Source organism: Onychomys torridus, chromosome 1 (assembly GCF_903995425.1).
Source record: "Onychomys torridus chromosome 1, mOncTor1.1, whole genome shotgun sequence".
Classification (NCBI taxonomy): Eukaryota; Metazoa; Chordata; class Mammalia; order Rodentia; family Cricetidae; genus Onychomys; species Onychomys torridus.
The window spans coordinates 87,572,226-87,595,174 of NC_050443.1; the positions used below are offsets into that span (position 1 = coordinate 87,572,226).

At 42.7% G+C, this 22,949-nt stretch overlaps 1 protein-coding gene across 9 annotated transcripts in view; it reads right to left on the reverse strand.

Moving 5' to 3' along the window:
* Positions 1–22,949, reverse strand: part of Dennd2b (DENN domain containing 2B) — a 158,049-nt gene that overhangs the window by 103,786 nt on the left and 31,314 nt on the right. For 3 of the 9 annotated variants that reach the window (XM_036188914.1, XM_036188888.1, XM_036188891.1), the window contains exon 2: positions 1,957–2,045. The exons of 4 other annotated variants lie outside the window; for them this stretch is intronic. The gene's annotated coding sequence lies outside the window, so the exon portion shown is untranslated. Of the gene's footprint in view, positions 1–1,204; positions 1,631–1,956; positions 2,046–22,949 lie in introns of those variants that run through there. 2 more of the 9 variants (XM_036188883.1, XM_036188908.1) reach the window with 2 other exon arrangements.

Sequence of the window (22,949 nt, forward strand, 5' to 3'; positions counted from 1 at the left end):
GCTTGTACTGGCAAGCTGACCCGAAGTTAATCAGAAGGTCCCCTTATTGTTTGCTAGGATACAAAAGGCACACTGTTCAGAAAGTTCAAGAAGGAAAAACCAAAGAGCCAGGAACAACAGCTGTTCCCTGGCCCCACTGAGAAACCAAAAGCATCCACAAAGTTCCCTGAGGCCAGGAGTAAGCTGAAGATATAACATGGCTGAAGTGTAAGTACATCTCTTGAGGGGGTTTCCTGCAGGGAGGGTCTACAGCACTTACCCTCCTTCTAACATTACAGATGGTCCAACTACTTCATCACCCATAAAATGACCTTTCTGGGAGGGTTTCCTTTCCTGGGCCATACTAATTCACCACATAACACTCCTTTCCACATCTGTAGGTCAGAACAAGTTTCTTCCTGAAATTTAGGACAAGGCATGCACGATATGGACACTATGTGCCTTGGGATTCAGTTAAAATATGAACCAAAGTGATCACCCAGCATAAGCATAGTCCCTCACGTTCCTAGTTCCTAGCAGCTGTGGTGCTCTGCAACATCTGGATTAGACAGATATTTGCAAGTCCCCAGACCCCAAGAAAATTCCCTCTTCAACAACTCAAGAAAATCTGTAATGAGCATCATTAAGGGGAGGGGTCAGTTTCCTGTTTCTAAAGCTACTTCATAAAAGAGTGCAAGGCTCCAGCTCAGATACTGCCTACTGCCATGATAATCTGTCTCTCTGTCCTGTTAACTGCTCCAGAGAGACTTGGAACTCAACACAGGCTCCTCACTGAGCTTCATTATTAGCTAGTTTGATTGCTGTTGTTACAGGTAAGACATAGCAGCATGGAAACAAGGGGAGAGACAGCACCAAGTAGAACCAACCAAGCCGTTCAAAAGTTTCCATATAATAACTACAACAGTATTGGAGCGACGAGAACTCATTTTCCTACAAAAGAGCCTCCTGTGAAAATATCCGGTGGCTTTGTGCTAAATAAAAGCAGAGTGAAGCCTAAACTTCTACAATTCAGCCAGAGTGCGATTAGCTAGATTTGCAAAGTGAAGAAAATTGGCTGTTCCCCTCCTCCTCCCGAAGCTAATAAAATCCAACTGTTGGAGCATGACATCATTTTCGACCCCCAAAGCCTGAGTGAAGAGCACAGACACCAGCCTGCCACAAACAGTCCAAGACTCAGAGCGAGCGGCTCAGAGGCGCCCCTTACCTGGTAGTCAGGGTGATTTCTTGCCCACTCCATTCTCAGCAGAGATTGGCTCACACACACCACAGTTGCTTAGGGAGCCCAGGGCCCCCACGGCTTAAGCTCCAGTACCTGCTGCAAGCTTCTCACAAGCTCCTTCCTCTGACCTTTCAAGACACTCCTTCCAGCCAAGTGAGCAGAGCTAGCACAGCTAGCCAGCCAGGCTGGTTGTCATGGAGACCTTGTCCTCTTAGGCTGTACACAGGCTTGCTCACTCAACTAGGCGCTCTGCCTCAAACCGGAACCCTGAGAGCGAGCTAGCACGCGCACGCATGAGCGTGCTCGTACTTACACATATTCCCTGAGTTCTAGATGGCCTTGAACCAGCACTGTCTTTTGATCAGCTCAGTTTATGCATGCATTCCACTCCTCCTACCTCCCTTTCAGTCACCAGGAGCCCAGGACTGTTCCTGGGAACTTGCTTCAACAGCCCAGAGGGGAGAAGGGCGAGGACAGTGAGTGGACTTGTTTTCCTCCCTCTAGTGTCTCAGTTTTTATAACTTGGAAGAATCCCTGCCAAGGGGGAGGGAACTAGCTGAAGGCTTGGAGGGGAAGCAAGCTCTTCCTCTGAATCCTGCAGCAGTAGCTGAATGAGAAGGAGGGACCCTGATGCATGTTGCCTCAACTTGTTTGTTGGGCTGGGATTTTCCGGCAGCAGTTGGGGCGGAAACAGCACCCCGTCCCAGAAGCTGGCCTGTACTGGCCTCTCGGGTTACCTTGTTGCCTGTTCAGGTCGTGGAGAAGGCTTTAACCAGTATAGGGTCCCATGGTACTAGTGCCAGAGCCTAAGCAGTCTCTTGTTTTCCTGCAATGGAGAAGAAACAAACTAGATCAGGACTAGGAGGGACTCTGGGCAAGTCTATAGTCACAGCCAGGGCATCAAACACAATGCAAACAAGCCTCCTCTATGCCCAACACAAGACCTGCAGCAGCCCAAGTCCAAGTCTCCAGTGAGAAGCTGTACAAGTGCCAGCACAGTACCTGGGATACAGAAGGCCCTTTTAGTATCCCACTCCCCCATGTATACTCTTACTTGGACACTAGTTAACACTGTCTTAGATAACTATTGTGTTTGATCCTCTTAACTGTTTGAAACACACTGGTCAGATAGGTTTGCTACCATTTTACAGACAGGATCATTGAGGCTCACAGAAATCCGATGCCTGACCCATGGTTGTATAACTAGTCAGAAAAAGAACTAAGAGTAGAGACCAGTCAAGGGTCTCCTAAGGTTATAGGCTTTGCTATATACACTGAAGCCTGATCTTGGAAACCAGCTAGTTTTCTGATAACCATATTATGGGCTTCCAGGGGAAAGTGGAGACTCTTCTGAGTCCTGGTAAGGTAAATCTGCCACCATTCTAGCTTAAAGACTCAATGACAGAGAGCATCTATGACATCCAGCATATCTGCTGCAAATCAGAGAGAAAATTCCCTACCCTAACACCACATGCTACCTTACATCTTCCCCAAATAACCTCCCAAATCCTGGTTCATTTGTTATCTCTCCAATGAAGTAAGTCTGAAAGTTAGGACTGGTGTAATTATACTAATTCAAAACATTTTAAAGAATATCTAAAGCAAAGGTAAAATTATTTGCTTCCATTTACTGAACCAGAAAATAACAGATCCATAAACAGTACCCAAGCCTTTCAACTCTCCAGCATACATTAAGCAGAACAGTTGCCAAGAACACCAAGAGCAGGAATCACAGGACCTCAACAATGTCTGACCTCATCACCATCTGGCCACCTGCCACTGAGTCAGCTTCCTGACCTTCTAGTTTCTACACATATATCTTATCACTGGGGTGGTGGGTTGGGAGGTACCAAGATGCTATTCTCGCCAAAACACCTCAAATCTGACACTCAGCTAAGAACTTCACTCATCCCCTGAACTGGTTGGCACCTCCCTGCTACCACATAGTAAATACATTTTCAAGTAGAATTATTTGGAAATGGTTAATGGATTGCATGTGGGAAGGCAAGGAGAATGATGAGGATGAGGGCAATGACACTCGAGGAGGACATTTTCCAATGCTGCTCCTCAAAATAATGCTAGGGAGGTCCTGATGGAATCCTTAATGTTCATCCCTTGTGATTTTGATTCACATTCAGTATACTACAAAATTCTCAAAACCAGATTTTGGTTGACTTGTCTATAAATCATAAATACATACTGAAGATAATGTAGGAAACATGTCACAAAACCTAAGAAGAAATGGCAGGCTCCTACAGATCCTAAGTGGTCATGAGTCTCAGAATTGCAAATTTTCAAAAGATAAGCATCACTAAATCTCAGCTTCTCTCTCCTCTTACACACTACAAGCACCTCTCTGCTTTTCCTCTGAATCCAAAGAATGTACACTTGCCTTGTCTCCAAACCCAGATGAGGCAAGCCCACCCCTTTCTACAAGATAAAATGCATGGTATAATAACAATACCAACTAAAATTTATTGGGACCCTACTCCATGCCAGGCATACTTTTAAACAGCTCTAGTCCGACTACCAAAACTGAAACAGAGTCAGTCACAAAGGTAATCCAAACTTTAAAAGCCCTCTAAGACCAGACACACCATGCAAGCAATGCTCCCCCTAGTGGCACACTGGAGTTATAGCGGTTCTTTGGTGTCTTGCCCTCAGAAGGAAGAGACAAAGTTAGTGCCTGAATGTGGGGAGACCAGAACCCTTGCTTCAGTGATGCTGTCGCATATGAGCTCCTAGAACTGGACAAAAGCAAGACTAGCTAACTTCCTCCGCTGTCTCTGCAGAACTGGATCTAGATAGAGCCAGCCTGAATTTTCCTGAAGGAGGGGGATTTTACGGACCCACATTTTCTGCCAGGCATGGTGGATCAGGCTTGTAATACCAGCTACTCAGGAGGCTAATGTAAGAGGACCACAATGTCAAGACCTGCTTGGGCTACAGAGCAAATCCAAGGCCAGTCTGAGCACTTTAATGAAATATTGTCTCAAAATGAAAAATAAAGGTTATAGGGCTGGGAGAGATGGCTCAGTGGTTAAGAGCTTTTGCAGAGGAACTAGGTTTGGTTCCCGGCACCTACCTGATGGCTTACAACCATCCACAACTACAGTTCCAGAAGATCTGATACCCTCTTCTGATGTCCATGGGCACCAGGCACACATAGTTTTACAAACATACACACAGGCAAAATGCTAATACTACTAATAAATGCTAATCCTAAAATAAAATAAATTTTTAAAAAAAATTAAACTAAGGGCCAGTGAGATGGTTCAGCAGGTAATGGCATTTCCCACCAAACCTAACAACCTAAGTTCAATCCTTGGGATCCATATGGTGGAAAGAGAGAACTGACTTCTGAAGTTGTCCTTTGACCTCCATAGGCACATCATGACATGCATTTACCCATGTACATACCCCCTTTACAAATTAAAAAAATGCAATATTTTCAATCAAATAAAATACAAATAAAAATATAAATAAATGAATAAAGGAAGGAAGGAAGAAAAAGAAAGAAAGAAAGAAAGAGAGAGAGAGAGAAAGAAAGAAGGAAGGAAAGGAAGGAAGGAAGGAAGGAAGGAAGGAAGGAAAGTAAGTAAGTGTTTGGGAGAAAGAGAGCACTGGCCAGACACACAAAAGGCTCTAGATTTAACCCTACCACTACAGGGAAAAAGAAAGAACCACAAGTTCAGACATACTTGAGCCAGAAGCCTGGGAGACATCTCCAATCTCTTTCCCTTCCCACTGCAATCATTTACCAACTCCAATAATTCTACTTAAAACTATATTTAATATCTGTCCTCCTTTTGCTACCTATCCCACCTGTCTATTACTACTGAAACTTAACTACCCTCACTAGCTTCAACTCTTGCCCTCAGTGAAAATCATAAAAACTCAAACTCAGTTTCTCCACTGTCACTCAACAATCAACACAGCAACCTTCTGTTGCCAAATGGGTAGAGGTTTCTCCAAACATATCAAGCAAATCATCAGTCTAACAGTAGATGTATGCTCTCCTGTGTGATTCTGACACTGTTTCCTGAGGGCTACCCATGAAGCTCAGTCCTCAAGACTTCTTCTCTATCACTCTGGATACCAATTGCTAGGTTCATATTGTTTTATCTGTGTTTCTGACCAAACATGTATAAATCTAAATCAGAATTTCCACAACTACATCCTTGGCTTTAATGAATTTGCTATTAATAGATTGGCCCATGAAACTTCAGAAAACACTTAGACCTATTAGCTTATTATAAACAGTATTGCAGATGAAAGAGAAGCATAGGGCTGGGTATGGGGAATGCACAGGGCTTCCGAATCCTCTCTACAAATGTAAGTGTTTAGCTCCACTACAGCTCTCAAAATCCAGTCCTCTGGGATTTCATGGAAGATTCAGCATATAAGCACAACAGATTGTATCATTAGTCATTGGTAACCAACTTAACTTTCACCCCATCTCTCTTCCTCAGGAGTAAGGAGCAAGACTGAAAGTTACAATATTCTAAACATAAGCAGTCTCCATCTTAAGGACATCCAGGAGCCCTCAGCCACCAAGCAAATATTTAAAAAAAAAAAAAAAAAAAAAAGACATCCTGCTTTGGAGCTTCCAAAGGATTTTAGGAGTTGTCTGCCAGGAAACAGAAGGAAGACCAAATATACATTCCATAGCATCATACCCTCACAAATCCATTCTCCACACAGCTGTTTGAACCCCCCTTTGACACAGGATCATGTCATTTCCTGTTAAACATACTTCAATGCTTCCCAGAGCACTTAGGATGAAATCTAGGTTCTTACCAAGACCTACAAGGGCCTAGCATGATCCTTCTCTTCCCTCTCCTCAGCATACTTCCTGCCCTTCCCCCTCTGAGCACAGGGTATTTTAGTTCACTAAAAATGTCAGATGTTTTTTCCAGGCTGTCTAGCTTAGCCTGGGACCCACCCCAAGTCTTTGCCCAGATGACTCTTATCTTGCCTCAACTTGACTCTCTCATCTCTTGACTTCTACAGTCCTCCAAGTATAAACACAGCTCCTTTAGCTACTTGTACTTAACCTTCAAAGCACTCACTGGGATTTGTAATTATGCTTTTATGCAGTTATTTGCTTAATGTGAGAGCAGGAACCTTGATTATTCTCCTACTATAGTCCCTGTACTTGATAATGGGCCCAGCACAGAACAGGCACTCAAAAAATAGCTGCAGAATGAATGTGTAAAAACCCTTCCTACAGGAAAGGGGACACCCAGAACAAGCTATTCCATGTCACTCACTGCATTTTTCATAGACTTACAAATTATAATTACATTTCTTCTCCCTCATATGCCTTGCCTATGGGCTTAACCAACAATTCCTGTCAAGTCTCCCTGTGGTTTGTTTCCCAGAACTTTCCTGGTAAGGTCATTCTCCTTCTCCTACAGATGCACTCTAGGGTTTTATAGCCTCTCTCATAACTGAAGTGCCCACTCACAGGCTTTCCACTACCACTTTATCTTTCCCAAGCCAAGTAAGCTGCAGGAATGGTGCAGTTCTCCAGATGGCAATGTTCTCTGGGGTCAGCTTTATCCAGAGATGAAATACTATCTTCTCCTTCTACTATATAGTACAGGTTACCGTGCTGATAAAAATGTAATTTCTGAATATATGCAGCCAAGGATAACTATGAATGTGGCCCAACACAAAATTGTAAACTTACTTAAAACGTGAGGGTTTTGTTGTTGTTGCTGATGTTGTTGTTTTTGAAATTTGACTGCAGAATTCTCAAGCATGAACTTTGTAATATAAGGTCATGTCGGGATTTCAAAAGATTGGAAACTGAAAAAACTATGTATGTGCATATGAATGTATAGATATATATGTATGCATGATTATAATTTGAAGACATGTAATGTGATTTTGAAGCAGGGAGTTCTGCCACTAAAAAAGAATTCGTTGAAAATTGTTGCGTGGGGGTGGGAGACTTGGAGAGATGGCTGAACAGTTAAGAACATACACTGCTCTTCCAGAGGACCAAAGTTTGGTTCCCACCATCCAAATCAAGTGACCCACAACACTCTGTTACTCAAGTTCCAGGGGATCCAACACTATGGCCTCCAAGGATACCTGCATTCACACACACATACCACCCCTATACAGGCATACAAGCATACACATAATTAAAAGTACAAACAAATCTTTTTAAAAAACAGAAAATTACTGTACAGGGAAAAATAATGAAGTATTAAATAAAAGCAACAACCAATTGTATGATTGGATCTATTGCCTACTACAAGATACACTGTCTCCAAAATCTGAAATCCTGTCTCCTATATTTTCACTCAACAGTCAACAGTGAAGGATCAATGCATCTCCAACCCACACCTGCCCTGCTGCCAACACCCCACTGTAGACATAACCACAGCAAACCAAGACACTACAACTAACCGGTGCTTTGAAAACTGCCCACACCTCTCTCTTTCTCCCACTCTCTATTGCTCATGGTGTTACTTCATCTGGCTGCCTGCCTTTCCTTTCCACACTCACAAAACCCTACTGCCTTCAAGGCCCACCTCAAGGACACCTCCTTTGTGAAATGATTTTCTATCTCTTGGCAGAATATGTCTCTTCTGTGGCCCCACAGCATCCCGGAGATGCTTGTCCTATGATGTATGTAGCACTTTATCGTCAGGACTTGCAAACCTGTCCCCACACAGGTGCAAGGACTTTAGCAGCTCACTCATTGTGCAATGTTTGAAGGATGAATGGAAAAACGGGGACTCACCAGATAAGCAAAAAGCAGCAGCTGTTCTCCACAGCAATGAATTTTAGATGGGCTTACCCTTTACAAAGAGAATACATATCCACCTATTCTTTACAGAGGATAATGATAACCAGAATCTAGACTGGGTAACTAAAAACATGCATGGCATTTTCTTACACCTCTCTATGCATTTGTTTTTACTTGTTTATTTTTAAAATTATTTATGAGTGTTTTGCAAGCATATACGTCTGTGCACCATATGCTTGCAGAGGCCAGAAGAGGGTATCAAATGTCCTGTGAGTGCCAGGAATAGGACTCAGGTCCTCTGCAAGAGCAGGTAGTGCACCATTGAGCCAATTCTCCAGCCACTATTTATATTTACTTGTGGGTCAGTTCTCTTCTATCATAAGAATCCTAGGGATTGAACTACGGTCAGCAGACTTGGTGGCAAGCACATTCCTTCATCTGTTAGGCTATCTTGCTAGTTCCAATATTTTCTTATCTCTTTAAAGACAGCATGGCTGCAATTCCTTAATGCAGAGTCCTTAAAGGGCTTTATGTTCTTCCTTTTCTACTAATGAGTATCAGTGTGGAAGGCTAGGAGGCTGTAGCTGAATGGTAGTGTGCTCGCCTAAAATTTGTGAGGACCTAAGTTCAATTCCCAGTATTAAGAAAAGGAAAAAAGAAAAGCAAGAGACACTATAGGGGGGGAGTAAAGGCAAAATCAGCTTGCTGGGCTTGTAAGACTCTGATGCAAGTCCCTATCTCTCAGAGGAATGCTGCTTTTCTTTCCATATAGAAAGCAAACTAGACTAGATATTCTCCAAGGATCCTACTAGGCACTCATATGCTCAGACTTGTGTGTGCTCTATGTCTCTCTTCTCTCTGTATATGTTCACATCAATTCGGGTGTGTACAAGGGGAAACATGCAAGTGTGGGTAGCAGTCAGGGGTCATTTGGCTTCAATCACTGTGCTCTATCTCTGTCTGTCTGTCTGTCTATCTATCTATCTACCTACCTACCTACCTACCTACCTACCTATCTATTTTTGAGGCAGTCTTTCACTGAACTTGCAGTTCATTGATTCTGCTCCTTGTCTGGCTAGCCAATGAGCTCAAGAGATCTGCCTGTCTCTACCTCCCAGCACTGGGATTACAAATCTGTGTCGCTGCACTTCTACATGGATGTTGGGGAACTGAACTTGGCCCTCATGTGGACACAGCAAACACTTTTTTTTTTTTTTTTTTGGTTTTTCGAGACAGGGTTTCTCTGTGTAGCTTTGCGCCTTTCCTGGAACTCACTTGGTAGCCCAGGCTGGCCTCGAACTCACAGAGATCTGCCTGCCTCTGCCTCCCGAGTGCTGGGATTAAAGTCGTGTGCCACCACCGCCCGGCAGCAAACCCTTTATTGAGCCATCTCCCTACCCCTGAATGTTAGTTTAAATGTCTGCTGCAGCCACTCATCAACTCATCAATGTACTTTCTGAGGAAAGCAGCATAACAATTTCTTACTTTCAGAAAGTACAAATTCTTTGTTTTTTCTGGGTATGTGTAATTTCTTTTTTCTTTTTTTTTTTTTTTCGGGGGGTGGGTAGTACATATTCTGTTCAGCCCTTTAGTACAGCACCTGGAGTTCTTGGGTCATCTGCCTACGGTCATACAGAAGACCATCACCAACAAAAATCAACTTTTCTTGGAGAGAAAGATAGAAGATTCATGCTTCCGGTCTATAGGAGACTGGAGAGAGAAGGTGCCAAATGTAGAATGGACAAATGAAGAAACAGACTGGGATATGGCTGAAAGAAGAGGGGGGGGTCTGTAGACACTCTCCTTGGCCATCACTCCCAAACAAAGTTGCCTTTACAGAACAGAGAGCTGAGCCAGGTGATGATAATGCACGACTTCAATCCCAGCACTCGGGAGGCCGAGGCAGGCGGACTCTGTGAGTTTGAAGCTAGTCTGGTCTACAGAGCAAGTTCCAGGACAGTCAAGGCTACACAGAGAAAGCTTGTCTCTAAAAACAACAACCACAAAAGAACTGCTGTCACCCGGAAGTCTTTTTTGGGAGGCAATCTGTCTACAGCAAAGCAAACATGCTCTTGTAGGGGCTTCAGATCAACAAAATAAATTACTCCCCAGGGATGGCAATTGCAGCCCTCCTCTGCCTGGAAGCCGCATCTGGCAGGACCCTAGTATGCTGGTGACTAAGACACATATTTTTCTTGCACAGCCTTCTTAAGAAAACAGAAAAATGACTACTCTACATTTAAGGCCGGTTATTTCATATTAGGAAATTCTCCTATGTCCATGTTCCTGCCCTAGTCCTCTAGCCATTCATTCTGCTCCACTCCAGCTTAAGACTCTGAACCACTAAAGTGTGGGACTCAGCTCATAATGACCGTGGGTGTCACAAATGTGGTGAAGCAGCTAGGACAGCTTTGTGTAGGGTTGAGCCCACCTTCCTCCAGGCTCTCCCCTCCACTATGTACTGCCAGCTTTCTTGTCCTATGGAGTTCACCTCTCCTGGCTCACAATCCTCAACACAAATGAAGCTCCAGTTTTAGATCCTCAGAGAACAAAGAACACAATGGCTTGATCCAGTCTCTTATGCTAGATATCACAATGTTCATATACAAGTTAAGATGATGAAAGCTTCCAAATCCCCAACCCCTGCTCCCTAAGTCTGAGCATTTTACCACTAAGCCACATAAATACAGGTGCAGGACCAGACAAGACAGGACCATGGAAGGAAGCAATAGTCTAGACCCTCCTAATACCATTTTTCTATTCCAGAATGGGCTTTTCAGGCTGACTTAGCCTAGAACTGAGCTCAACCAAGATTGTAACTCATCATGACCAAACTTCAGGGGAAAGTAGAATACAAGGTTTTGTGTGTGTGTGTGTGTGTGTGTGTTTATGGGTGTCTGATTGCGTAAGGACGGGCATGCATGTAGAGGTCACAAGACAACCTTAGATGTTGGTCTCCACCTTCCACCTTGCTTGAGACAGTGTTGTTTGGCACTGCATAAACCAGGCTAGCTGGGCCTCCAAGCTTCTGGCATTTCTCCTGTCTTCACCTCTCATCTCACAATAAGAGCATTAGGATTAGAGGTGTGTACTACAGCACTTTACATGGATTTGAACTCAGATCCTCGTGCTTGCATGCCAAATGCTTTTACTCACTGAACCTTCTTAGTCTTTAAACTGCATTCTTAAAGCACATAGAACCTGGGAAAGAAGTGCTTCCCAAAATAGTATCTGGACAAAGCTATGGAAATGTAATCCCACACTGCCACATTCTCTATCCTACATTGCTGAGTTTCCTAGCTGCACTGGGTTCTCAACTCAGTACTGTTGGGACCAATGGCAACTGTGTCTCACTGCCTTGTGTTTTAGTGCACTTCTCGGATTCATTCTCCCAACAGCTCCTAGTACTCTTTAGAATAAATATAGTACGTTAACTCCCAATCCCAGCTTCAAAAATGTCAGCCTCTTGCCAGTAACCTGCCTCCTTAATTGCAAATGCTAGAAGACACTCTCAACAAGGACCTGGGAAAGAATTTAAAATCATAAGTCAGTCGCCTAGTCTCTATCCCTGTGAAGAGATCTGGACATGGACTAGACTACCATGACAGCCTCTACAATCTTCCACTTAGAACTTGGTAGGCAGGCAAGTTAAATGTCCCACTTACTTTCTGGACCTGACTTTTGAGTTCTATTACTTTCTTTCCTCCCACTAAGCTATGGTTCATTTTTTTCATATTTTTAATTATATATAAGCTCTTCTGAAAGGGACCACCTCTTTACTCTGCATGTAGAAAGTTCTCAAGATTTGGTTCCTAGTATACATGTCAGCTCACAACTCTCTACAACACCAGGTCCAGAACATCTGAAACTTTCTTCTAGAACTCCTCAGGTACTACATACATTCAGGCAAACAAATATATAAAATGAAAATAAGTAAGTCTGGCAAGGTAGCATGCACCTTTAATCCTAGCACTTGGAAGGCAGAGGAAAGTGGATCTCTCTTGAAGCCAGCCTGGTCTACACGGTGAGTTCCAGACCAGGAATATATATCATTTTAAAGGAAAGAAAAGTGGTCTGCATACATTTTATTATATATTTGTCTGTGATTATATACTACAGCATACAAATTACACACATATTCAAACATACACTCATACCAAAGAATTCTAGAAACAAAATTCATATGGACTTTAATCTTTCTTATCTTGTGAATAATACAGAAATATACAGATGCCCAGGCAGATGATAGACTGGTAACTCAGAACAGCTGAGAAGGACTGCAAATGGGTATGCATCAACCAGGAAAGTTCTAAACTCCTAAAAGTGTGAACACTCCTAACAGCTTTATCATGTGTATTAGTCTGCATGCACTGAAACATTCTTGCACCCAGGGATAACCCCATTTAATTACTGTGTGTGGTCCTCACAAGCTATTAAATTCAATTTGCTAGCACTTTACTGAGGACTTCTGCATCTATGCTCATCAGGAATTTGGCCTGAAATATTCTTTTTTCTTTTTGTTCTAGATCTCATCACACTCATCATTTTAAATGAATGCTTTAGACAAGATTGTGTGTGTGTGTGTGTGTGTGTGTGTGTGTGTGTGTGTGTGTGTATAAGTACATAGGAAAAATAATATACTAAAGATAGTTTAAAAATCCTCCATAAACTAATTACAGGTTATATATAATAGGAAGAAATAGATAATGTATAATTTTATTCTTCTACTTTGTAAAGACTTGTAGCTGAGCATGATGGTGCACATCTGTAAAGCAAGCACTAGGAGCAGAGGCAGGAGGATTAAGAAGTTCAGGTCATCCTCAGGTACAAACTTACAAACTGAGTTTGAGACCAGTCTCTGTGTTATATAAGACCCTATCTAAAAAAGGGAAAAAACTTTTTTTTTTTTTTTTGGTTTTTCGAGACAGGGTTTCTCTGTGTAGCTTTGAGCCTTTTCCTGGAACTCACTCTGTAGCCCAGGCTGGCCTCGAACTCACAGAGATCCGCCTGCCTCTGCCTCCTGAGTGCTGGGATTAAAGGCGTGCGCCGCCCAGCTGGGAAAAAACTTTTTAACTCATATGACAGCAAGATGAAGATGGTATAAATAAAAAGATAAGAAAAAGTTTAACAGAAGTCAACTGATGAGTTGGAGTTTAAATGGCTAAAATATAGTGACCAGATTAAATGTAATCCAGGATCCAGCCAATGCAAGAGTTTCTCAGGGCTGGGGATGTAATTCAGTGGTAGATTGTTTGTTTAGCACACATAAGGCCTTGGGTTTGATCACCAAACAACAACAATAAAACAACAACAAAAAATGTTTCAAGTTACACTCCCTGGGCCTGGTAGTGTACACTACAATCCAGCACTTGGGAGGCTGAGACAGGATCTCAAGGCCTAGACCAGCCTGGGCTACATTATGACCATATCTTTTTTTTATAAAAAAAAAAAGATGTTTCTATACTGTCAAGGTGCAAGTAGGAAACTGACTCCCAAAAACTGTTATCTGATCTCCACAGACAGGCAGTAGCACAGTGTGCATGCACACATACATGCATACACATACACACATTTCTCTTTTTTTATGTGTATGAGTGTTTTGCCTACATGTATATCTGCAAACACATGCATGTCTGATACCTTTGAAGGCCAGAAGAGGATGTCAGATCCCTTAGGACTGTTATTACAGATGTTTGTGAGCTGTCATGTAAACTGAACCAGGACCCTCTAAAAATGCAGCCAGTGCTCTTAACTGCCATGCCATCTCTCTGGCCCCCAGTAAATGTAATTTTTAAAAAGTGCTTCTAAGAGACACCATATTTTGTTCCTAGAGATAAATGGAATTTTGAATAACCTATGGGCAAGTATATAAAGAAGGAGAAAATCAAGACAGCAGAGCCCCGCACACTGAGAGGTACAATCATATGTCTGGCTTAAGAGTTGTAAATCCTGAAAAGCAAGAAGGCAGAGAACTACTTCTGTCCCTGAGCAGGAGTCTCAGGAGAAACTCAAAGCATAGAAAGTAAGATAAAAACCTCTTCCAGAAAGCAGGGACAGCGGAGCCCTGCCTGATGGGTTGACTGTCCCTTCTGTTACTCCCATGCCTCCTAATTGGGGCTCTGACCTTCCAAGTTTTATCAAGGGCACTGAGCTGCTCAAGAATCTGAACATACATCGTCTCTTCAAACAATGGTTCACCGTGGTATGAATAACAAAGTGATATTTTTTTTTAACTATCAGAGTGAATTCTTGTGGATCCTTAACCTACTATACTAAGCTGTCATCTGATAGCTGTCTGTGAGCAAGGACTGGGGTTTGAATGTGGTTAAAACATTAGATGGCTGGAATTCAGAGCTGCAGCCTCTTTAGGCATTGTCTGGATATGTACAAACCAACTTATCTCCCAGAAGTAGAGTGCAAAATGCTTGCGAAGATTCAGGAAGAGAGGGGATGGAGAGATGGCTCAGAGGTTAAGAGCACTGATTGTTCTTCCAGAGAACCTGGGTTCAATTCCCAGCACCTACACGGCAGCTCACAACTGTCTGTAACTATAGTTCCTGACACCCTTACACAGGCATACACATACAAGCAAAACACCAATACACATAAAAAAAATGAATAAATAGGGGTAGGAGAGATGGCTCAGCGGTAAAGAGCACTGACTGCTCTTCCAGAGGTCCTGAGTTCAATTCCCAGCAACCACCTGGTGGCTCACAGCCTCCTGTAATGAAATCTGGTGCCCTTTTCTGGCCTGCAAGGACACATGCAGGCAGGATACTGTATACATAATAAATATCTTTAAAAAAATAAATAAATATTTAAAAAAAAAAAAAAAAGATTCAGGAAGACAGAGGAGCAAAAGGCACCTCAAAGGCCAGTTCTATTCCTGGGAACATAGACAGCCTTGGTTTCTAGAAGAATGCTGTACTAATTAAATGTCACTGTACTTTAGTAGAAAATGATAGGTTTTATTTTGACTGTTGTTATTGTTGTTTTGAGACAGTGTCTTCACTGTGTAGATCTGGCTGCCTTGGAACTCTTTAGGTAGACCAAGCTGGCCTCAAACTTACAGAGATCCACCTGCCTCACAAGTACTAGAATTAAAGCACACCCAGATCCAAAGATGATGTTTTAAAAGCCATTCATCCCCTCGTCTCAAAGTTAGAAACCTAGAACTTTCTCAGCAAAAATTAGCTCTTATCAATGCAGACACTGAATATATTCTGCTTTTATTTTATTTTTTATTCTTATTTATATGTATGTGTCTGTATCTGTATGTGTGAATATGTAAGCATTTATGTTGGTGCCTGCTGAGATCAGAAGTGTCATATCCCCTGGAGCTAGAGTCACAGGCAGTTCTGAACTACCTGTTCGGGGAACTGAATTGTTCCTCTGGAAGAGCAGCAAGCACTCTTAACCACTGAGCCATCTCTTTGGCCCCATATGTCCTATTTTTGAACACAGAGCAGAACTAGTTTGCCTTCGTATAAAAGACGCCCATAAATATGTCTGCTTACATAGCATTCAACACAGAGGTACCTATGCAACAGAAGAAGAAAAAAATGAGATCCCAGGATGCAAGGAAAGGAATACGGATGAGATGATGAGAGAAGAAGGAATGGGTGTGGAAGGAGAAGAACGGGAGAAACTAGCACAAGATTCTGAAATACAGAAACAGGTAGAAACTTGTTCGACTGTCGGAACGGCAAATTTGGGGGAATTCCTAGGCATTACTCCCAGAGAGGTGAAAGAACATACATGAGTGCCACATGGACTACTTGAAGGTTAAGAAAGGGTTCAGAAAGCCTTCCTTGCCTCAGTGTTTGGCGTTTCTTTCTTTGGGAACACAATTGCTGTGCCCAGCACAGCAGATGCCACACCAAGACTTCCCTGTCCCAAACCATGTTACTCCATAGCATACATATGAGTCACTGGCTCACTTCAAACAGCACCAGACAAAGAAGTCAACCATTTCAGTCCTAAAGGTGATAAAAGACTACAGCCTACTATCAACACAGATAACATCTGCCATCAGTAATGCATGACACATGTCTTCCAAGGAAAAGGTCACAGGGTCTGAGGAAGAAAGCATATTCATGAAAATTCAGCAAGGTTAAGTAAGGCTTGACTCTGTGCACACCATGGCTTTAATTAAATTATGTTCTCTTCTAGATTCTAAGCTTCTCTGAACAGAGCCAGCAGATACAGAGCCAGCAACAATCTGAAGATCAGAGACCCATGAAGAACAGAAAGCGCTGGCAGAGGCAAGGATGGAGACTTGCAGTTGGGAATCTGAAGGCCTGAAGAGGTTTCAGGGGTTTGTTGTTGTTGTTCTTGTTGTTGTCTGAATAAATGAGACTATCCCACCTATTTCAACTTACCCAATAAAGGCTTGGGATAGCTCAACTACATTGACTTCACCTGCTGTTCTGAAATACAGATAGATCATACCTTCCAGATAAGACCCACCCACAAACTTACCTTCCTACCTTCCTTCCTTCACTACCTGTATAATCCATTTCCCTTCCATAAACCTCTAGGACACCAGACTAAATTGGAAGGAAATTGGAAAAACTGAGACAGACCACAGCAATATAGTCTAGAAGAGATAAAGAGGAAAAAGAAAGTAACATGATACAGAACTTGGGACAGATACCAAGGACAAGTCATTCCAACTAAACTAGATTGTAGAGTTATCCCCCTTGAGAAACTTTGGGAACTGGGTCACAAACTGAAAGCAAATGACAGACCAGATGGACTGAGAACATAGATTGAGCACACAGAACCTCGCTTCAGCCTGGTGTCTTTAATCTCTCTCCTAGAAGAACCTGAATATACAGCTGTCTTCACAGAGCTTCAGCAGCATGACTCAGTAATTATGGCTATGTATTAGACATGTAAAAGCCAGCATCCAACACCCCCAAAGCAGAGAAGAACAGATTTCCTAAACTGCAGAACACTCTAGGAGTCACTTCCTTCTCTATTATTGTTGCAGCTCTCTCAACATGTTTAGCTAGTTACTTTATGAACAGTGTCTGTCCTCTCCAGAATGTCCCGACCTTCTTCTACCAGAAAGATTTCCAGGGGTTGGAGATGGCTTGGCAGCTAAGGATACCTACATTGGGTAGTTCACAACCACCTCTCACTCCAGCTCCAGGGGATCCAATGGCCTCTTCTGGCCTCCATGGACACCCACACATTATACACATACATATATATATTAAATTAAACAAGATTTCCAAATGATTCCACTTTTGCTGCCTAACTTCCCATCTCTTATGCACCAATGCCAAACCCATAGAGTGAAATTCTTGGCTCTACCCTATTAAACATATTGCTTCAGGGCAGCTTGTCACAGTGACACCCAGATGTATATTATGTTCTCTCTATGTGCTCTCCACATGCATAACAAATACATTCCACCCCTCTTTTGCTTATAAAGTAAACCCAACTTTCAAAGAAAGACCAGGAAGAATCAAACCCTGCCTCTTTCAAGAAAGCTTTCCTATGGTTTTAAGAACAGTCTTGTTCTACAACTGCAAGATATTTGTAGTTAAAAGCTTGGACATTCTTTGTTTAACAACTATTGTCTCTCTGGATGGATAATAAATTCCCTCTTGCCAAAATTTAAGCTTTATATAGTATCTACATTACACTGCTGGTTAAGATGAGAAAGTCAGCAAATGCTTGACCACTTAAAGACTGTATGTACTACAAGGTCTTGCTTTTCTCTTTCCACACTTGACCATCAACAATGATGATGCTGAAAGCACAGGAGGGAGAAGGGACATGGACTTCATGTTATCCTGATCTTGAAGTATTTTCTCACCCTTTCCTTCCCACTTTCACCCACTCTTGGGAGGAAAGGCCCCATCCCAGGCTTAAATTGACTGCTCTACAGATGGAGCCAAAGCACTCCAAGTGATGTGCAGACAGTTGTACCTAACTCCATTCTTAACATCTTGATGGGCCTACTTGATAGTGACAGATGCTCACAATACCTCACCACGTTGGGAAGATAAGGGAAGAAAGTGATGAGAAGAAAAGCCAAGACTAATAGAAGTCTTCCAATACACATTTCAGATGGAGGCCCCTGAGCTAGTTCTGTTTCAAATTAAGCCCCTTCCTCAAGGTCTGTTTCAAATTAAGCCCCTTACTATAAGGTTTCATGTAGCTCAGGATGAACTCAGACTCACTATAAAACTGAGGCTGACCTTGAACTTCTGATCCTCCTGCTTCCACTTTCCCAGTACTGAGATTACAGGCATATACAACCATACCTGGTTTACCCAAGTACTGGAGATCCAACTTAGGGCTTCATACACGATGGGCAAGCACTCTACTAACTGAGATACACCACTAACCACTCCCATCTTTTAAAAATTTAATTCATACATTTTATTCATATGTGTTTTGCTTACGTGTATGTATGTGCAATACATGTGTGCTTGGTGCTGGCAGAGATCCAAGAAGCCATTGGATCTCCTGGAACTGGAGTTACAGATGGTTGTGAACCACCATGTGGGTGCTAGGAATCTAACCTAGGTCCTCAGCAAGTGTTCTTAGCTACTGATCCATCCTTCTAGTTCTTCTTATTTTTTAAGACCAAGTTCTTCTTAGGTAGGTCATGCTGGTCTAGAACTTGATGCTATCTTGACCAGATAGCCTTGGACTCACAAGTCTCCTACCTGAGCACTTTATAGGCATGCACCACCACACCTGGGTGTATCCCTTGCTTTTTAAATCCGAAAAATGTAGGACATGTGTGAGAAGTAATATGTACTTTACAAAGACAAGAAACCATCATTGGCCAAGTCAGCAAGGACTGGTAGCTACCAAGAAGGTTCTCATCATTAAGGAAGCCAAAAAGCTGGGAACCAGACTCAGGCTGACCAATCGACTCTCAAACCTCATAGCTCTGCTCCAGGATACTCTGCCAAGACTTCCCTTACAAGCCAGAACCATACAGGTATATGGTGGGTACAGAACAAGAAGGCCAAGCAATGAATCAACTCTGCTCCCAGAGGGATGCATTCCTGGCCATCATACCCAAGGCGCTCAGCAGTGTACGTACAAGCAGGCGTTCCCAAACCTACTCCCTACTGTTTCTGGCCTCAGTTCACTCTGGGACACATCCCATTTTCCCACTCTCCACAACTAGCATCCACCATTCCCTCTAGATTTACTACCCTTTCCAGTTCTTTAGAAGGGTTCATCTCCACTCTCCACATTCAGGCTCACCCCTCCAGTTATTCATGCTTTTAATGTCTTTTGGGGCCCTTCCAACTTTACAGGAGCAAATGCTGCTGCTCTCCAAAGATTTTGAACACAAATCAAGATGGCACCTACTTGCAAGGGAAGGGGATATTTATAAAAACTTTTTAGAGTGCCAACATTGACAATGAAACATCAGTTATGTAATCAAAAAAGAAGATCACAGAAAATTGAACATTGTCCTTGCTCTCCACCCTAATCCTTTCAGAATGACAGGGGGAAAAAAATCAAGCAAGTTGGAAATATTTTAAAATTAAAACTAAACCCCAGTATGATGGCACACTCCTCTAATCCCAGCACTCAGGAAGTTAATGTAGGAAGATCACAAGTTTGAATACAGCCTGGGCTACTTAGTGAGACCCTCTCCCCAAGTCAATACTATACCCCTATGAAGATAGTTCCAAGCTCCAGAAGTAGAAGAAAAGGCCATTCCACCTTCAACAGCTCTGTTCCCATTCAGTAGTTAGTCTCCAAAGATCTGTTTTAACATTCACAGAAGCAGGAAGCAACAGTTCTCACACAGTCCCGAGGCAGAGTTAGGCAGAAAGGAATGCAGATGGTTTCAGAGAAATGCATGAACAAGAAGGAAACCAAGAGCTTACCCACAGCTTCCCAAGTCCAGAAGTGTTGTCACTAGGCTTACAAAAAGCACTTTAGTACCTCAGAGGCTGTGATGGAAAGTCCCTCAGATCTGAAAGACCAATGGAAGAAAAGAAAGACACCCAGACAGAATACACCTGAGCTTCTCGGAGGGAGCAGTGGCCACACTTGAATGTGAGCCAAGGGAAATGGGTGGAACCAGAGGAAGATCCCAAAATCTGACAGGAAAACAAAGCTGGTAAGTAGTTGGGCTTTGCTGGTTCCAACTCTCCTGGCCTCTATTGCCTCAGCTGTTATAATGCTTCTTGGAGTCCTACTGCTTAGCTGTAGGCTTCCTGAGAACCCCCACTATAGTACCTAGAAGTCTGTCTGCACTAGTCATCAGCAAGGCTGCATAGAAAGATCATCCTGCAGACATGCCTTTCCCAATTGTCACCCCGTATGGCCCTAAGAGGCTCTATTAGAAGACAAGCATGGGAGCTGGAGCACAACACAGAAAAGAAGTCATTATCTATGCTCTCCTCTTCTGGGTTGAATATCTATATTAAGCCATTGAAAAATATGAATGTATAAATGATTTAAATCAGAGCTAGGGAAATAGCTTAGTTAATTAAGTACTTGCTACTCTAGCTTGAGTACCCAAGTTCAGATATCCAGCATCCATGTAAAAAACAGGGCACAGGAGCACACATCTATGATTCCAGAGCTGGGAGGCAGAGACAGAGGATCCTGGGAGCTCACTGGCCAGTGTAGCCAAATTAGTATGCTCCAGGGTCAATAAGAAACCTTATCTCAAAAAATTAGGTGATGAGCTACTGAGAAAGACACCGAATACCAACCTCTAGCCTCCAGGCACACATGTGCACAGGTGCCTAGTCCTCCCTACACAGAATTTAATAAAGAAAATGAATTAAATCTAAGATGCTCTCCTTTCCTGGGAAAAGGCAATTCCTAATACAGATTCCAGACAACACTTTCTCTTCATACTTCTTATAAGATACTCATATCACAAGGTTAGGCAGATCTTAACATCATCACACAAAAAGCATACAAGGTCACACTAGTCAGATCAGTCCTCAGAGGTTTGTACTCACCACCAAAACTTCCATTTCAGGTCCCATGGAGATAACAGGAAGCAGAATTAGACAAAGCTTGTTCCAGACTGAGGCCTTGACGGCTGACAGAACTAGGAGTGGCTCCAGACAGCACACATGCAGGAAGGTGGCTAAGGCCCTGGAATCTCCCCTTCCTGCAGCACCAGCAAACTAGCTGATGTCATCTCTCTAGGTGACACACGTTTGCCTCCTGGGCTCTGGGATTTCACCCATCCTCATCTGAAATCTGCACAACAAAGATCTGCAGCTGGCTGTTCAATCTCTAACCTGTTGCAAATAGAGCCTTTGGACTGAAGGACTTGTGACTGAGTGGAGACATAAGTTTCACCCTGGCCTCTAACCACAGATTTTACTCACAACCCTAGCCCCAAATACATGCTGCTTTTCCTCAGAGACGAAGCTACAGAAGCATTCAAAAAGAACATCCTGAGCCCCACAGAAAGAAGAAAGATAAAATCAGCCATGTTGTACTTCTTGGAACAACAGATAGGACACAGGCCAATCCCCAGGCAGGAACATCTGGACAAACGTTCTCATCCTAACAGGAAGTTTTGGTCACCTGAAGCCCAGTACAGTTTGAAATCTTATTCAAAAGCAGTTTTCTTTCCCTGAATTTTCATTCCACAAGGAGATGCTGTAGGTTACATATAGATCATCTTCAGTTTGTCTATGTGAGCAGCATGTATATTGTGTAGATAATGCACTCAGCTTCAGACTTGGAGCTTTGCATTTAAGCACTGATTATCTCTTAGTCAAAAACAGGAGGCAATAAGTTTATTCTCTCCACTAAGCATGTCTGAAGAACATGATCCTACCATAATCAGATCACAATTTTCAAAGAACTTTCAGCTAAAGCTTGTCCTAACAAAACAGGGAGAGAAGAAGAGCTTAAGAAAATTAAGCAAAGCTAACTCCACCACCTCTAGCCTAGAGACTCTGCCTCAGAGGAAAGGTCAAGCTTCCCTTACCTTGCTCTCAGAATCCTTTGGAAGTACTTTTATTCCTCTCTGAACAACAGGAATAGAGCCAAGAGAATGAAGCATGGTAGTGTATGCCTATAATCCCAACACTCAGAAGACAGAGGTAAGAGGATCAGAAATTCAAAGTCAGCCTCAGCTACATACCAAATAGGAAGCCAGCATGAGACTCAAAAAATTTTAACCAAATTTAAAAAACAAAAATAAAAGATGGACTGCTGTGAATAATCCTTTTGTACACTGTAAATATGTATTACTCTCGTTGGTTTAATGAAGAGCCAGCTGGCCAACAGCTAGGCAGGAAGAGGTTAGGTGAGAGAGCCAAAGTGAAAGAATGCCAACAAGAAGGAGAGCAGAATCACCAGTCAGATGCAGAGGAAACAGGAGAAGAACAAGCAGTGCTGAAAAAAGATACCACCACATGGTACAGTGTAGATAAGAATTATGGGTTAAGTTGTAAGTGCTAGTTAGTAACAAGCCTAAGCTATTGGCCAAGCATTTATAACTAATAATAAGTCTCTGTGAGGTTATTTGGGAGTTAGCAGGTGGGACATAAAAGTCTACCTACAATGGACATTTGCAGGGATTTTTTAAGGGTATTCTCCAAGGCAACACTAATGTATTAGTACTTCACACCATCTAAAAAACATCTTCTTTCTCTCTCTCTCTCTCTCTCTCTCTCTCTCTCTCTCTCTCTCTTTCTTTTTTTAAACAGGGTTTCTCTATACAGCCCTGGCTGTCCTGGAACTCACTCTGTAGACCTGGCTGGCCTCAAACTCATAGAGATCCACATGCCTCTGCCTCTCAAGTGCTAAGATTAAAGGCATGCACTACCACACTGAGCTACCATCTATTTTTTTTTTTTTTATTGTTAACTATGTTCCTGTGCGTGAGTATGTGCACATCAGCATAGGTATCTGCAGAGATCAGAGGCCTTGGATGCCCTGGAGTTAGAGCTATCCAACAGGGGTTCTGGGAACCAAACTTTAGTCCTCTGG